The 15695-nt window shown below is 53.2% G+C and overlaps 1 protein-coding gene across 1 annotated transcript in view; it reads right to left on the minus strand.

Moving 5' to 3' along the window:
- The window catches only part of CSNK2A1 (casein kinase 2 alpha 1), a 37256-nt gene extending 31490 nt beyond the window's left edge, over nt 1-5766 (minus strand). The window contains 1 exon segment of the mRNA XM_077335977.1: nt 5618-5766. The gene's annotated coding sequence lies outside the window, so the exon portion shown is untranslated.
- Nucleotides 5767-15695: the final 9929 nt, after the last annotated feature.

Consider the following 15695-nt stretch of genomic DNA (forward strand, 5'->3'; position numbering starts at 1 on the left):
GTGAGGCTGAGAGAGCCCTGAGATTACTGAAGAAGAAGAAGAGTTGGTTCTTAGATGCCGCTTTTCTCTACCCGAAGGAGTCTCAAAGCAGCTTACAGTTGCCTTCTCTTTTCCTCTCCCCACAACAGACACCCTGTGAGGTGGGTGAGGCTGAGAGAGCCCTGAGATTACTGAAGAAGAAGAAGAGTTGGTTCTTAGATGCCGCTTTTCTCTACCCGAAGGAGTCTCAAAACAGCTTACAGTTGCCTTCTCTTTTCCTCTCCCAACAACAGACACCCTGTGAGGTGGGTGAGGCTGAGAGAGCCCTGAGATTATTGCTCCATTGGAACAGTTTTATCAGTGCTGTGGTGAGCTCACATGTGACTGCATATAGAGGAGCGGGGAACCCAGGCCATCAGATTAGAAGTCCGCGCTCCTAACCACACCAAACTGGCTCCAGATTTTTGATTGTCTTGAATTATGATAATATCTTAGGCCACCAACCGGGTCATACTGCATCATTAAATGTGTGCATATATTTTATCTGACCACTGATGAAGACCCCCTTGGGTTGAAACAAGTTTGGCCTACGGCCTTCCATTGGAACTGGACGTCCAACATTGCAGATTCTGATTCTTCAATTTTAATGTTACGTTTAATCTTCTTAATGTATCAGTATCTACATTTTTATTCTGCGGCTCAACCTTGGGGTTCCCTTCCTGTTTTCCGTCACACGGCAGCCACCCAGTTCCTCATTTCTAGGAAAGGCGATTTTTATTACAGTCCCTAGATATCGGTGTTTTTGCAACCTCACCTGCTGTGCTTTGCCTTGCCCTCCCATAAAGAGGAAGGAAGAACTAGGAGATGGATCGTTTTACGCAGCGGAGCCAAAGATAAGGGAAAGGCATCTCTGTCCACACAAACTGCAGCAGAAGGGGGGGAAAGAGAGTGGGGGAAAAAACATTTCAGTTTGCTCAACACTGGAATAATATTTGCAGGCACCCAATGTCAACTTTTGAAGCATTCCACCTGGGGAGCACGGGGAAAAGAGAGAATGAGTGATTTCTCGTTTCCCAGCTGGGATTGGTCTTACCCCCGGGAACAGCTTTACAGATGCTGTTAAGGCTCTCTCCCCCACCCACGACACACAACTACATGAGCTCGGCTATGCAGAGGAATTATCCCCCAGTCCTGAGAGAGGTATTCTCATAAACACCTGCATGGAGGAGAGAGTTCATATAAAGAAGCATCTTCCAACACAGTAGAAAGGGAAGGAGACCACTCCTTAAGACAGTGGTTCTCAACCTGGGGATCGGGACCCCTTTGGGGGGCCGAATGACCCTTTCACAGGGCATGCAGCAGGGCAAGCAGCTTGATCGGGGGCGCCACCCACACAACAGCCTTGCGGGGTAGATCAAGATAGAGCATTTGTCTGTTTGGAGCAGCGGAAAAGAGCGAGATCGGCATGGTGGGACAAGAGGCAGAGCAGAAATTAAAAACCCTGAGAAAAAAAACAATTTCTATACAATCATGAACAATGGTCAGTTGGTCAGTTTTGGTTTAATTTCTGTGAAGGAACACTTGCATGATTTTATAGTTGGGGGTCACCACAACAGGATGGACTGTATTAAAGGGTCACGGCATTAGGAAGGTTGAGAACCACTACCTTAAGAGATCACAGAATCGTAGAGTTGGAAGGAGTCCCGAAGGCCATCTAGTCTAACCCCCTGCTCAATTTGAGAGCCAGCGTGGTGGCAAATTCTAATCTAGAGAACTGAGTTCGATCCCCCCTTCCTCCTCCATGTGCAGCCAGCTTGGGGACCTTGGGCCAATTCTCTGAGAGCTGTTCTCACAAAGCTGTTCTCTTAGAGTTCTCTCACAGCCCCAGCTACCTCACAGGATGTCTGTTGAAGAAGAAGAGTTGGTTCTTATATGCCGCTTTTCCCTACCCGAAGGAGGCTCAAAGCGGCTTCCAGCCACCTTCCCATTCCTCTCCCCACAACAGACACCTTGTGGGATGGGTGAGCCCGGACATCACTGCTGTGACTAGCCCAAGGTCACCCAGCTGGCTGCATGTGGGGGAGCGCAGAATCAAACCCGGCATGCCAGATTAGAAGTCCGCACTCCTAACCACTACACCAAACTGGCTCCCTGTTGAGAGCAGAGGAAGGAAAAGGGATTGTCAGCCACTTTGAGGCTCCTTCAGGTGTGAAAAGCAGGGCAGAAAAAGGGATTTCACCCAACAGCTAAGGCTCTCCAGAAGTCCGTGGACTACAATTCCATGGGTTCACTTTGACACCTGGAGAGCCACAGGTTGGCCGTCCCTGAACTACACCAAGCTGGCTCTGCACAAAACGACTACAGTTGGTCAACAAGACCTGCAAGAGAATCCACCATGGAACCGACTGGGAAAAACCCATCTCTCTTGGTCAAGAAATACTTGTATCAAGAACACCTGTATCTATCTTATTTATTCATCATATGGCAAGTGCGTAAAGTAGCCAGGAGATTGTCCATCTGCTAGTCAAGAGATTTTGGGAGGTAGTTTGCCATTGCCTGACCCCACCTCACGACCCTGGTACTGCCTGAAGGTCACTCTTCAAGGTGCTAGCCAGGGTCAACCCAGCTTAGCTTCCAACGGCCCGACAGGATCAGGCTTGCCTGAGGTATCCAGGTTGGGTCAGACTCCCTACAGAGACAAAATAACCACCACTAGCCCAAGTGGCAGGGCTGTCTCCTACACTTCATGCCCTGCAAGTACCCAGAGGCCGTGCAGGGAAACAATGATGGCCAGTGTGGCATTACAACGAGGATCTGGGAAATACAGGTGACCCTGGGCAAGACATGTTCCTCCAGCCTAGCCTACCACCCAGGGGTGTTGTGGGGAAAAGATGGAGGAGAGCAGAAGGGACTGCGTCCTCCTGGTCGGCCAATATGAGAGTCAGGATGTTGGACCTGATGGATCACTGGTTTCATTTGATGTTCTTCTGATGTTCTTCTGAAGGCCTCAGCCTTTGTGTCCTGTTGTTGGCCCTGCAGAACTGGTTGACCACTGAGGCTGGACTAGATGGACCACTGATCTGACCCACCAGGGCTCTTCTTATATTCTTCTAAAGGCCTTGGCTTCTATGCACTGTTGCTGGCTCTCCAGAGCAACTGGTTGGCCCCTGTGTGAGACAGAAGGCTGGACTAGATGGACCCCTGGTCTGATCCAGCAGGGCTCTCTTGATGCTCTTATGAAGGCCTCAATGCCCTCCAGAGACAAGATGCTGGACCACATGGACCACAGGCCTGATCCAGCAGGGCTCTTCTGATGTTCTTAGGAAGGCCTCAACCTCTCTGCCCTGTTGTTGGCCTGGGCTCTCCAGGTTGGTTTGGACCACCTACAGCTCTCAACTATAAGAATGGAGCCTCTGAGTACGAGCCCACCTTTCACCTCCCGCCCTGCAAGTTCCCAGAGATCATGCATGGAAACAATGACAGGCAGCGTGATGTGGTGGACTGAACGTCAGACTAAGATTTTGGAGACACAGGTTCGAATCCCTGTTCTGCCACAGAAAGCCTGCTGAGTGACCTTGTCCCAATCACGCACTTCCGGCCTAGCCTACCTCCCAAGGTTGTTTGTTCCGTAAGATTTAGTAGAATGTCTGCTTCCTTAGGCCCCCCACTGAGGGGGAAGGCAGGAGCATAAAGGAAGCAGATAAATAACTGCAAGGTCTTGGCCTGACCCAACAGAACCGCCCACAAATCCCCCTTTCTCCAAACATTGGAAGAGTGCTTGAACTCGAAAGCTCACGCCTTGAATAAATCTTTGTTGGTCTTAAAGGTGCCCCTGGACTCTGGTTTTATAAGGGAAACACAGTTGCAGACGAGTAAACCACCCCAAATATGCTACTTCCAATGGATCAGGCTTCCGCAACTCCAGCGGAAGGGTAACATACATTTAAATCCAGATTAAAACATGACACTACAACTAACATTCAAATACAACAACGTATAAAGGTCCTTCAGCGCTCACCCCAAAGCACAGCAAGGTCCATCTTCCTTCCAAAGAACAGCAATAAGATTTTTCCAGCACGCAAAAACATCCCATGTCAAGGGCATCCATGGGCCACTAAAATCACCCAGCATCTTCCCCTTTGCCCCTCCCACGGGCAGCCAAACTGTGGCTCTCCAGATGTCCATGGACTACAATTCCCATGAGCCCGGGCAGCATGTGCAGGCAGGGGCTCATGGGAATAGTAGTCCATGGGCATCTGGAGAGCCACAGTTTGGCCACCCTTGCAACAGACTTTCCACTTTCCATTTGACAAGCATGCTATCAGAACCCCCCCCCCCACAAAAAAAAATACTGCCTTTCTTTCCACATGGCACAGTTATAGCCAAGCCCGGTACAACTAGAGTAAAAGCCACTTCAATACATTGGGTGGGGGTGGGGAAGAAAATCCAGAGATGGGAGGGAAGGAAGGCACCAGACTGGGGGACCTTGCTTCCTCCTGGGACATTCCCCTCCCCATTACCATCACCAAATCCTTCCTGGCCACTGGCAGGGGATGGGGTGAGTGGGCTCCCAGGAAGGGAAACTCCTGGAAATTTGGGGTACCGTGCCACAGAGTCCACCCTCCAAATCAGGGGTAGTCAAACCGCGGCCCTCCAGATGTCCATGGACTACAATTCCCATGAGCCCCTGCCAGCGAACGCTCCAAAGCATCCATTTCCTCCACTGGAACTGTAATAAATGCAATAAATAAATCAATCTCTGTGGTCCGGAGATGAGCTGGAATTCCGCACCTGGAGGCTGGCATCCCATACCCTGCAAGATAATGTGAAATCGCCTCTCCCGCCCAGCCCAACCCGGAGGCTGGCATTCTCAAACCTGAATGGGGCACAACGGCATACAACCCCTCCCCAAGACATCCGTCCCCAGTAGTCTGGAGAGGAGTCTGGAGAGGAGCTGCTATAGCAAGGGATCCCCAGCCCCCACCTGGAGGCTGGCATCCCAAAACCTTCACGGGGTCCAAGATCACAGAGTCCCTTATCCTCCAGGCCAACTGACCCTTGCAGTCTGGAGAGGAGTCGCAATTCCTGGCGATCCCCAGGCCCTGCATGCAGCCTGGCATCCCTGGACCTCAGTTGGGCTCCCAGGCCATGCAGCCCCCCTCCCCCCCATTCCAGAGCATCCCCTTCTCCAGGCCTTGGTGGTCCGCAGAGGAGCTGTCATCCTGGCATCTCCCCAGGTCCCACCTGGAGGCTGGCATCCCCACCCCACCCTTCACTTAAGGAGGACAGGGAAGCACCGACCCTCCACTAAGCCCCCAGCCCGGGAGGGAAGCGGGAGACGGCGGGGCAGCCTTGGGCGTGGACGTGCAGACCCCCCCCTCCCATCCCACCAGAGACCACCCCCCACCCGCCCCCCCCTGCAAGGCAGGGAATAGGATCCACCGTGCAGCAGCCTGCAGAAGAGGCGAGCCCCCCTTCCCTTTGGAGGGAGAGGGTCAGAAGCCCCCCCCCCCAATAAGAAGGGGCGCCCCCTCCCCTCTCCTCCCCTCCCCCACCAGGCCCCCTCCCTCTCCCCCTCCCCCTCCTCCCCCCGCCCGGGTTCATGGCCCCCCGGGGTCCCCCCCCCCGGCGCGGTTACCTGAGGCCGCCGCAGTCCCGGCGCCCGCCTGCCTTCCGCCTCCCTCCCGCACCGGCCTCACACAGACAATATGGCGGAGGCACAAGGCTCGGCCGCCAGCCGCAGGGACCAGAGCGAGGCTGGCCGGAAGCGGAAGCGGCGTGCGCCGGCCGCTCTCTCCTCCACGCCGCGACTCTATGGTTCGGTTCCCTTCGCCCGGGAGGGAGGCGGGCTTCCAGCCGTGCCGGGAGGGGTTGGTGCGCGTGCGTGGCCGGCGTGGGCTTCTGGGAGGGGTAGTTCGCGGCGGCAGGGCGGCGATGGGAGGCTGGGTTGCCAACCTCCAGGGGGGTGAGGCGGTGTTAGGAGGAATGGGCATTCGTTTCGTTCGTCATCATAACTGCAGCGCCAGTCAAGGGTGGCTCTCCAGATGGCCATGGACTACAATTCCCATGAGCCCCTGCCAACGGCAGGGGCTCATGGGAATTGTAGTCCATGGCCATCTGGAGGGCCACCCTTTTTAGTCAAGAGGTAGAGACAGTCTCCAAACTGTGCATAGCATGTTTGCAAATGGACAATCATCTCTTCAGTGTTTCTGCTACAAAACCTTCGTTGGACCCACTGCAACAAGCCGGCTGAGTCCCCCACTTGCACGTTGCATTTCTGGGGAAGGGCACTGACCGGGCTGCTGCAGACCAATGTGTAGCATTCCTGGAGGAAGTACCAGTTCTGGATCCAGTCCAACTTCCAGCCTGGCCGTGGGGTGGAGACGCCTCTGGTCGCTCTGACAGACGATCCCCAGAGACAGCTGGACCAAGGCGGGTCCCCGCAGCTTGTGTTACTCAATCTTCTTGCAGCATTTGGTGTGGTAGATCCTGAGCTTCCTGCTCACCGCCTCATCCGCGTGGGGATAGAGAGGACAACCCACCAGTACCAACCTCAACTCCAGTGTGAGTTAACACAGGGTGTGATTCTCTTCCCGACATCATTCATCATCTTTATGCGCCCTCTTGCTCAGCTGGTCTGGAGCTTCGAGCTAGGGTGCCATCAACGTGCGGATGACACCCAGCTCTATCTCCTGATGGATGATCATAAGGGTGCCCCACCAAGTTCATTCATCCGGAGCCTGGAAGCTGTGATGGAGTGGCCGAAATCAAGCCTCAACCAGGGCCGGAGCTTTCTCCATCCTGACCCCCACCTAGTGGAATGAGCTTCCAGAGGAGATCAGGGCCCTGATGGAACTCAAACAGTTCCGCAGGGCCTGCAGAAGGGAGCTCCTCCACCAGGCATTTGGTTGAGATCAACTAGTACCACTGCTTCCAATCGGACCCCCTCAGCCTACAACTGTTGTAGGACTACAAAGTTGTAGTCCTACAAATCCGCCCAACCCACCGGGCCATCAGTAAGCATTGATTTATTGTTCTCCCCAATGTTCTATTGTTCAGAATGTTATAGTTATTGTTGTATTATTATAAACGGAGTTATTTGTATTGCTCCTGTTTGGTGTAAACCACCCTGAGCCTTTGGGGAGGGTGGTATATAAATATAATAAAATAAATAAATAAGCCATCTGAAGCTGAACCCTTTGAAGAAAGAGGACCTGTGGCTGGGGGGGGGGGGGGAGCCGATGGCGTGCGGATTACAACTGCACAGCCAGGGACCCGGGTGTGATCTTCGACATCTCCTTAACCGTGGAGGCTCAAGTGATTGAGAGTAGCACAGCTGACGTTTTCCCATCTCCACCAAGCTAACCTACCAGCCCCCTATTTGGCCCCGGAGCACCTGGCTACACATCCATGTGATAGTCACTTCTGGGCTTGATTACTGTACTCACTTCATGTGGGCCTTCCCTTACCCTGTGAGGTAGATGGGACTGAGAGAGCTCTGAGAGAACCGGGACTGGCCCAAGCTGGCAGCATGTGGAGGAGGAATGGGGAATCAATCCCGGATCTCCAGATTGAAGGCTGCCACTCCTAACCGCTGCACCGAGCCAGCTCTCAGAGATACGCAGGGAAGGTGTGCCTCTTTAGAGCAACCCTGCATTCCCTTGGTGGCTTCCCACCGAAAGACTAACAAGGGCGAACACTGTTGAGCGTGAGAAATGAGGTTCCAAAAAAGGTTTGTTTTGCCCTCTTCTTGGGCGTGGCAGAGATCGAATGCTGTCAGCAGAACCAAAGGCGGAGGACTCCTGGGGGGAGTCGCCCGATTCCTTTGGGCATGTAAAAGACAGGCCGTTCCCGCCCCATCTGCAATTATCCTTCTCTGCCCATGTGGACTGGCATACGGCTTTCGGCACCCAGATGCCAACCCCGATGCCAGTTTTCAGCACCTTTCAAGCAGGTAGTTGACCGATGAAGTTGCCCTCTGCTGAGTCAGTCTTGTCTGCTCAGGCTGGCAGCAGGTTCTCCAGGAGCAGCTCTTGCCCACAATCACTAGCTGCTCCTTTTGACTGGGGATGCCGGGGGCCTTCTGCATGCCAAGCAGAGGCTCTGCCACTGAGCCGCAGCCCCTCCCCTCAAGCAGAAGACAAACAGAGGAAGCTGCCTTTAGTGAATGACACCATTGGTCCGTCAAGGTCAGTATCTTCTACTCAGGCAGGCAGCCGGTCCCCAGGATCTCTGGCAGAGAAAGGTCTTTCATGTCATCTACTGCCTGTAATTGCCCGGGATTGAACCTGGGACCTTCTGCATGCTAAGCAGAGGCTCCACCGCTGAGGTGCAGCCCCTCCCCAGAGCTCCCCAGAGTCCTGGTTAAGGTCTTCCACATTGCTCAGAATCATAGAATCATAGAGTTGGAAGTCATAGAATCATAGAATCATAGAGTTGGAAGGGGCCATACGGGCCATCTAGTCCAACCCCCTGCTCAACGCAGGATCAGCCCTAAGCATCCTAAAGTCGCCTCCGGGGTCATCTAGACCAGGGGTAGTCAACCTGTGCTCCTCCAGATGCCCATGGACTACAATTCCCATCAGTCCATGCATTTTCTGGCAGGGGCTCATGGGAATTGTAGTCCGTTGGCATCTGGAGGACCACAGGTTGACTACCCCTGATCTAGACCAACCCCATGCAAAAAGCAGGAAATTCACAAGTACCTGCCCACCCACAGTTAGCCCAATTTCATGGCCAGATGACCCCCCCCCCCCAAAAAAAAAAAACCACAGAATACCTGGCCAGTTTGGCCTGGAAGAAATTTGCCTCCTGATCTCAAAGTGGCAATTGAAATGTCAGTGGCATGTAAGAAAGGGCCACAAGAGCCAAGCACTGACACATTCCTTCTGCCCACCCACTCTCAATCTGCGTAAGGACATGGCTCCTTTGCACGTACCAGGGACCCCCTGCAGGCCATCGGATTGGATGCTTTGCCCCAAAGCTTTTTCTGAACATTAATAAATAAATAAATGGCAGGCTGTTTTTGGTACCCTGTTTTTTGCTACCTGAAGAAGTCTCAAGTCAAGTGGCTTATGGTTGTCTACACCAGGGGTAGTCAAACTACGGCCCTCCAGATGTCCATGGACTACAATTCCCAGGAGCCCCTGCCAGCATTTGCTGGCAGGGGCTCCTGGGAATTGTAGTCCATGGACATCTGGAGGGCCGCAGTTTGACTACCCCTGGTCTACACCCTCTGAGGGAGGTGGGGCTGAAAGAGCTCTGAGAGAACTGGTCTTGGCCCAAGGTCACCCAAGCTGGCTGCATGTGGAGGAGGAGTGGAGAATCAAACCCCAGGCTCCAGATTAGAGGCCGCCACTCTTAACCGCAACCCCACACTGGCTCTTAAAACACTTGGGAGCACCTGTAAATATACACCAGGATTATGTCATGTCTGAGTAAGCCCCAAGAGGCAGGTTTTTGAAGCGAATAAAGGAAGCCAGCCCATGAGGTCATGGCCCAGCTGAGATCTGAACGGGGAGGTTCCATCGCCTTGTATTTTCTAGCATCGCCCCCATCTTTCCATATAGGCCATCCAGCGTCCCTGGTTCATTACTCATCGCTAGCACTTCCAGAGCAGACAGATTTCTGGAATCAGCCCCATGTTCTGCACACCACCCACGAAGACGCCTTCTACCACATCGCAGCACCAGCCCATCAAGGTCAGTATTTGTCTGCTCGGACCGGCTGGCGGTCTCAGGCAGAGATTGTCGGCCCTTTTAGCTGGAGGTGCCGGGGATTGAACCGGGGACCTTCCGCATGCCAGGCAGAGGCTCTGCCACTGAGCCGCGACTCCTCCCAGGAAGTTCCACTCGCATGAAGTTGAACATGTATGAAGCTGCCTTGTACTGAAGTCTTCCAATTGTCTATCGAGGTGGGAAGAGGCAGTAAAGGAGAAAAAAGCAGCCGTGGACTGTGTCAACTGAGGCATTTATTGATTGATTGATTGATTTGATTTGATTTCTATCACGTCGAAATTGCAAGACGTCCTAGTCCCGCTGTATGCCGCATGGATCAGGCCCCACCTGGAGTCCTGGGTGCAACTCTGGAGTCCTCGCTTCGACCGTTTACGCCAGGGGTAGTCAAACTGCGGCCCTCCAGATGCCCATGGACTACAATTCCCAGGAGCTCCTGCCAGCGAATGCTGGGAACACCCTGGGAACTTCAGTGCCCCAGCTCCCATGCAGGAGCACAAATTGGGGGTGGCTGAGGTGCACCAGGCCAAATGCTCCCCCGTGTGGGTTCAGGAAGAGGTGGGGCCACCTGCCACGACTAAAACTCCAGTCTGCAGCCGAGTGTGAAACCTCCAGTGCATAAACGGTCTTCCAAAAGGAGGGGAACAAAATGGAGAGGGGGCAGAGGAGAGTGGTGAGGGTAATTCAGGGCCTGGGGACCAAGCCCTGGGAGGAAAGGTTGAGGGACTTGGGGATGTTCAGCCTGGAGAAGAGGAAGTGGAGAGGGGACAGGAGGGTTCTCTTGAAGTATCTGAAAGGTGGTCACTTGGAGGAGGGCAGGGAAAGGTTCCTGTGGGCAGCAGAGGAGAGGACTCACGGGAATGGATTTAAACTCCGTGTAGAATGATATCGGCTAGGTATCAGGACAAAACTTTTCACAGTCTGAGTAGTTCAGCAGTAGAATAGGCTGCCTAAGGAGGTGGTGAGCCTGTAGGACCCCTTCCAAATCTATGATTCTCTGTTTGTAAGGTCAGTGTTGTCTAATCAGACTGAGATCCCATCCCCTCCTGCCTGGTCCTGTTAGGTGGAGATGCCGGGGATTGAACATGGGACCTTCTGCATGCCAAGCAGACGCTCTGCTACTGAGCCACAGCTCCTCCCTGTCCTGCTCCTCTGTAACAGCCTAGCCTGTTAATTTCTCTCCCACGCCCTTGAAGCCCGAGGTGCAAAATCTGCCTTGTTAGAGTGACCAGCCATCTGATAAGTCAAGGCACACCTGGCAAGGGCTAGTTCTGAATCACCTCTAGAGTAGGGCCAAAAGCAGGGGTAGTCAAACTGCGGCCCTCCAGATGTCCGTGGACTACAATTCCCAAGAGCCCCTGCCAGCATTCGCTGGCAGGGGCTCCTGGGAATTGTAGTCCACGGACATCTGGAGGGCCGCAGTTTGACTACCCCTGGCCAAAAGGATCATGCATCATCATTTTTTAATTATGAGACCAAAACTGGGATGGCTGGGCTGGAGAGGAGCTATCTCACACGATCCTGCAAGGTTAGGATGCCAACCTCCTAGGTGGGACCTGGAATTCCATCTCATCTCCAAGCTACAGAGGTCAGTTCCCCTGGGGGAAATGGCTGCTTGGGAGGGGGGGCACTGTGGCATTGCCCCCCCCACCCTCTCCAGTCTCCACCTCCAGATCTCCAGGGGCTTCCCAACCTCGATCTGGCAACTCAACGCGTTTCCCCCGGCTGTGAATAGGTGCCCCCTATGCAAGGGGTCTCAAGCAGATTTCTGAGGAGGCAGCCTATGCATGTTTGGATCGTATTTATTTAATTCACTTAGCACATTTCTTAACTGCCTTCAAGTGGCTTTATGATGCAGATTAAACAATAGTTATTAAAATACACACACACAATTTAAAACCTTAGGAAGGCTTGCCAATGGATAAAAATTAAATTTGTCATAGAATCATAGAGTTGGAAGGGGCCTCCGGGGTCATCTAGTCCAACGCCCTGCACCATGCAGGAACTCTCAACTACCTGCCCACCCACAGTAACCCCAATTTCATACCCAAGCAATCTCCAGAATCCAGCCTGGCCTGGAGGAAATTTACCTATCATCCCACGGTAAAGGTAAAGGTAAAGGTAAAGGTAAAGGTATCCCCTGTGCAAGCACCGGGTCATGTCTGACCTTTGGGGTGACGCCCTCCAGCGTTTTCTTGGCAGACTCAATACAGGGTGGTTTGCCAGTGCCTTCCCCAGTCATGACCGTTTACCCCCCAGCAAGCTGGGTACTCATTTTACCCACCTCGGAAGGATGGAAGGCTGAGTCAACCTTGAGCTGACTGCTGGGATTGAACTCCCAGCCTCATGGGCAAAGCTTTCAGGCGGCTGCCTTACCACTCTGCGCCACAAGAGGCTCTTGTATCATCCCACGGTGGCAATCAGCAATTCCCTGGGTAAGCAAGGAAGGGTCACAAGAGACCAACACTAGCACATCCCTTCCTGCCCACCCAGTCACATTCTGCCTAAGCTCATAAAATCAGCATTTCTGTCAGATGACTCTCCAGCCTCTGCTTAAAAACTTCCAAAAGAGGAGAACCCACCACCTCCCGAGGAAGCCTGTTCCACTGAGAAACCGCTCTAACTGTCAGGAACTTCTTCCAGATGTGTAGCCAAGAATTCTTTAGAATTAATTTCAACCCATTAGTTCTGGTCCGACCCTCTGGGGCAACCAGAAACAATTCTGCTCCATCTTCTCTAGGACAGACCTTCAAGTATTTGAAGATGGTTATCAGATCCCCTCTCTGCCGTCTCCTCTCCAGGCTAAACAGACCAAGCTCCCCCAACCTTTCCTCCTACGTCTTGGTCTCCAAACCCCTCACCATCTTTGTTGCCCTCCTCTGGACACGCTCCAGTTTGTCTACATCTTTCTTCAGTTGTGGTGCTCAAATCTTAACACAGGACTCCAAGTGAGGTCTTACCAGAGTGGAGTAAAGTGGTAACATCACCTTGGGCAATATGGACACGATACTTCTTTTAATACAGCCCCAAATACCATTAATATTAAGGTTGTTCTTTAATCGTGGGGCTGACACCACAAAAGGTTTTGCATGCCCTCCTGTTTTGCATGCCCTCCTGACCGCCACAGGGACGACATTAATAATCTTTCCCCTCGTCCCACAGTGTCCACAGTGAGGACAAGAAATCCTCCCAAAGGGTGCTGAAGGGGGGAAGTGTGTTATGGCAACAGAGTGAATTTTTCCCTTTCTCCAGTAACCCACTGACACCACGCCTTAGCAAGGAGTTGCCCCCTGCGAGGGTCAGGACTCCCAGTTTGCCTTCCACATTCAGAGGCCTGGCCTCCGTGGGTCTCCCACTGCCTGGCCACTGTGGGGACCGTGTACTTCCTCAGGTGCCCCTGGAGGAACAGCCGCTTGCTCATGGAGTGCCTTCCCCCCAAGAGCAGGCCTGTTCTGCCCCACAGGGAAAGAGTTGAGGTGCCCTTCACCTGCCATGGTGGTCTCTCCTTTTAGTCTGGCCAAAGAATAATCAGGGAACCAACCACAGGAGAGCTTTTGTCCAGGCTGGAGTGGACACGAGGAGTTGCAAGGGATCGCCACTAGGGTGCGCCTCAGCTCCTCCTGCAGCATCACCCATGTGCTTAACCAAGGCAGAAGAGAAAGGCATGAGCAGCCCCAACTAGTACGTCGTCTTCTTCTTCTTCTTCTTCTTCTTCTTCTTCTTCTTCTTCTTCTTCTTCTTCTTCTTCTTCTTCTTCTTCTTCTTCCACCCACTCTTGGCAGACACAGGAAATGCTGTCTCTTTCTGTTTCTGCACAACCTGCAATGCAGTACCATAGAATCAGAGTTGGAAATGACGCTAGAGGCCATCTAGTCCCACCCCCTGCTCAGTGCAGGATCAGCCTCAAGCACCCAGGAGATCTGTCCAGATGCTGCTGGAAGACAGCCAGAGAGGGGGAGCTCCCCACCTCCTGAGGCAGCCCATCCCACTGCTGAACTGCTCTTCCTTGGCCCCTGTGTGAGACAGGAGGCTGGACTGGATGGACCCCTGGTCTGATCCAGCAGGGCTCTTCTGATGTTCTTATGAAGGCCTCGGCCTCTCTGCCCTGTTGCTGGCCCTCCAGAGGAACTGGCTGGCCCCTGTGTGAGACAGGAGGGTGGACTGGATGGACCGTTGGTCTGATCCAGCAGGGCTCTTCTTAGGTTCTTAGGAAGGTCTTGGCCTCTCTGCCCTGTTGTTGGACCTCCAGAGGAACTGACTGGCCACTGTGGGAGAAGAAGAAGGAGGAGAAGAAGAAGAAGAGGAGGAGGAAGGCTTGTTTTCTGTAACCTGCTTTTCACTACACCAAGGGACTCTCAAAGCGGCTTCCAATTGCCTCCCCTTTCTGTGACGGTGACATTTGGGGTGGGGGTGCCCTCAGCATGAGGCTGCCGGCTCAGAAACACCTCGAGATTTGGTGCGTTCAGCTTAGAGTTCATCCTCCGAAACTGTTGTTTTCTCCAGAGGAATTGGTCCTTATCATTTGGAGGTCAATTGGCCTCCCCTCCCTCACAGGGTGTCTGTTGTGGGGAGAGGAAAGGGAAGGTGACTGTAAGCTGCTTCAAGACTCCTTCGGGTAGAGAAAAGTGGCATATAAGAACCAACTCTTCTTCTCCTTCAGTAATCTCAGGGCTCTCTCAGCCTCCCCTCCCTCACAGGGTGTCTGTTGTGGGGAGAGGAAAGGGAAGGAGATTGGAAGCCGCTTTGAGGTTCCTTCAGGTAGAGAAAAGCGGCATCTAAGAACCAACTCTTCTTCTCCTTCAGTAATCTCAGGGCTCTCTCAGCCTCCCCTCCCTCACAGGGTGTCTGTTGTGGGGAGAGGAAAGGGAAGGAGATTGGAAGCCGCTTTGAGGTTCCTTCAGGTAGAGAAAAGCGGCATCTAAGAACCAACTCTTCTTCTTCTTCAGTAATCTCAGGGCTCTCTCAGCCTCCCCTCCCTCACAGGGTGTCTGTTGTGGGGAGAGGAAAGGGAAGGAGATTGGAAGCCGCTTTGAGGTTCCTTCAGGTAGAGAAAAGCGGCATATAAGAACCAACTCTTCTTCTTCTTCAGTAATCTCAGGGCTCTCTCAGCCTCCCCTCCCTCCCAGGGTGTCTGTTGTGGGGAGAGGAAAGGGAAGGCGATTGGAAGCCGCTTTGAGACTCCTTCGGGTAGAGAAAAGCGGCATATAAGAACCAACTCTTCTTCTCCTTCAGTAATCTCAGGGCTCTCTCAGCCTCCCCTCCCTCACAGGGTGTCTGTTGTGGGGAGAGGAAAGGGAAGGAGATTGGAAGCCGCTTTGAGGTTCCTTCAGGTAGAGAAAAGCGGCATCTAAGAACCAACTCTTCTTCTTCTTCAGTAATCTCAGGGCTCTCTCAGCCTCCCCTCCCTCACAGGGTGTCTGTTGTGGGGAGAGGAAAGGGAAGGCGATTGGAAGCCGCTTTGAGACTCCTTCGGGTAGAGAAAAGCGGCATATAAGAACCAACTCTTCTTCTCCTTCAGTAATCTCAGGGCTCTCTCAGCCTCCCCTCCCTCACAGGGTGTCTGTTGTGGGGAGAGGAAAGGGAAGGAGATTGGAAGCCGCTTTGAGGTTCCTTCAGGTAGAGAAAAGCGGCATCTAAGAACCAACTCTTCTTCTTCTTCAGTAATCTCAGGGCTCTCTCAGCCTCCCCTCCCTCACAGGGTGTCTGTTGTGGGGAGAGGAAAGGGAAGGCGATTGGAAGCCGCTTTGAGACTCCTTCGGGTAGAGAAAAGCGGCATATAAGAACCAACTCTTCTTCTCCTTCAGTAATCTCAGGGCTCTCTCAGCCTCCCCTCCCTCACAGGGTGTCTGTTGTGGGGAGAGGAAAGGGAAGGAGATTGGAAGCCGCTTTGAGGTTCCTTCAGGTAGAGAAAAGCGGCATCTAAGAACCAACTCTTCTTCTTCTTCAGTAATCTCAGGGCTCTCTCAGCCTCCCCTCCCTCAC

This window comes from Paroedura picta, chromosome 4 (assembly GCF_049243985.1).
Source record: "Paroedura picta isolate Pp20150507F chromosome 4, Ppicta_v3.0, whole genome shotgun sequence".
In the NCBI taxonomy this organism is placed as follows: Eukaryota; Metazoa; Chordata; class Lepidosauria; order Squamata; family Gekkonidae; genus Paroedura; species Paroedura picta.